The following is a 2,412-nucleotide window of genomic DNA, read 5'->3' as shown; positions in this document are numbered from 1 at the left end:
TTTCTTTGATCACTTTCCTAAGCTCAGAGTCAGCCTACTGAGCCTTCCTCTATTCTGCCCCCAAACAAGGTAGCAATGACTGACTTGGTGTGGGAAAAAGAGTTAAATGTTATACCTGTTCTATTGTAGATGTTACAGTTTCTCCCTATTATTATAGATGATGTTGCAGTTCAGATAGCAAACAGCTGCTCGGTAGTTTCCAATAAATATGAGGTGGAAACTAGGGTCAAAGCTCTCACTTCCAGAAGCTGTGAGTGCCCTGGTCACACCTTTATCTCCTCTCATGTCTTTCTCTCTATCCTTTTATTTCTGTAAGTTCTGCATGCATTACCTTCGAGCCAAACTATTACTAAGCCCATCTCAGCAACTGGCACCCAACGTGGAGCCCGAAGGGAAGAAGGATCACCTCGAGTGAAATTAAAGTGGTTGTAGTGGCGCAGAGCCCAGAGTGGTTTGGAAAGCCTTTGAGGTCCTCGAGGGTTTGCTTGTATTTCACCAGGAGACAGAGAATGTCCTATGTGGGTACCAGCTCGTCAGATAAAGCCATACCATGAACACTAAGAGGTGACAAAAGTTCCTGTGGAACTCAGAACCTCTGATCATGCAGATGGAGAGATGGGCACTGGAAACCGCATGGCTGGGTCTCATTCCGAAAACTAGAATGGCTTTACATCAAAGTATCTAAACTACAGAACTTGTTCAAGCATGGCATCATAAAGCAAGTATGGCTTGGAGACAGAAAGAGATTAAGAAATTAATTGAGAGGAGGAAAACTGGCAAAGAACTGTTGAATTATAAAAGGAAGCAATGAAGAAATTCTAGATTAATAGATTTGGAGCTGCTTTTGTGTTTGTTCAATGTCAGTGTGTGTGTTGTAATTGTTTCAGTGTGTGGTTGTTTAAAAAAAGAAAAAGAGAGAAAGGAAGGAAAAAGAAAAGAGAAAAAAGAAAAGAGCGAAAAAGAGAAAAAGGAAAAGAGAAAGAGAAAAAGGAAGAGACAGAAAGAGAAAAAGGAAGAGACAAAGAGAAAAAGGAAAAGAAAGGAAAAGAGTGAAAAAGGAAAAGAGAAAGAGAAAAAGGAGAAGAGAGAGAAAGAAAAAGGAGGAGAGAAAGAGAAAAAGGAAAAGAGAGAAAGGAAGGATAAAATGAAAGATGTAAAAGTCAAGTGACTATTGAAAAAGGTAAAAAATTTGTGGGAATGCTAACTGAAATGTTATAAGGTATATTGTCCTAAAATAAAATGGTTAATATGGAGATATGCGGGACAGAACTAGTATACATATAGCAAGTTGTAAAAGTGTTGTGGTAGCATTCAGTGAGATGTGTTTTGTATAAGTAAAGCAAGCCTGAATGAATATAAAAAGTGCAAAAACTGTGTGAAAAGGTCAACAATGAACTTTTGCAGTTCTTCAAGGCTTTCTGCCCTGGCCTGATGGCAATGAATCTGGCTGCATAGAAGAAATCTGTGGCAGTGACTCTACTAAGAAACATCAGAGACAATGGTATCTCTTTCTTTTTTTAATTTAATATTGTTTTTATTTATTTATTTTCTTTATTTTCTTTTAAAGGTTACATTAAAAAAATATGAAGTCCCAATGGTAGCTTAAGGGCCTGGAATAGGCAAACGATTGGGATAAGCTGTAAGGTCCCTGCTACTCTATCAAATCCTTTTTTTTTTTTTAAAGATTTATTTATTTATTTATTTCTCTTTCCTCCCCGCCCCCCCACCCTGGTTGTCTGTTCTCTGTGTCTGTTTGCTGCGTCTTCTTTGTCCACTTCTGTTGTTGTCAGTGGCACGGGAATCTGTGTTTCTTTTTGTTGCCTCATCTTATTGTGTCAGCTTTCTGTGTGTGCGGCACCATTCCTGGGCAGGCTGCACTTTCTTTCGCGCTCGGCGGCTCTTCATACAGGGTGCACTCCTTGCGCATGGGGCTCCCCTACTCGGGGGACACCCTTGCGTGGCAGGGCACTCCTTGCGCTCATCAGCACTGCACATGGGCCAGCTCCACACGGGTCAAGGAGGCCCGGGGTTTGAACCATGGACCCCCCATGTGGTAGACGGATGCCCTAACCACTGGGCCAAGTCCACCCCCCTATCAAATTCTTAAATATTGTTTGGTTGGGTAAGACAAAACTATAAGCTCTGCTGTAATTGATGAAGTACAATGTTTTCTCATGTTAATAGAATTTGTAATATTGTTGGAATACTAAAAATCTTTTATCCCTCACTGAGATGTGTTAATTAGGAAAGGTCCTTCATGGAAATAGGAGGACCTCCAGCAGGCTGCTTTAAAAAAAAAAAAAAAAAAAGAGGGAGAAGATGGATATTAACTTAACCTGTGAATTGGATGTGGCCCCAGGTCCAATGAAGATGCTAAGAGCATTATATAAACTGGGGAAAATGAGATCATTT

This window comes from Dasypus novemcinctus, chromosome X (genome assembly GCF_030445035.2).
Source record: "Dasypus novemcinctus isolate mDasNov1 chromosome X, mDasNov1.1.hap2, whole genome shotgun sequence".
NCBI classification, from domain to species: domain Eukaryota; kingdom Metazoa; phylum Chordata; class Mammalia; order Cingulata; family Dasypodidae; genus Dasypus; species Dasypus novemcinctus.
This window is presented reverse-complemented; position numbering follows the sequence as displayed.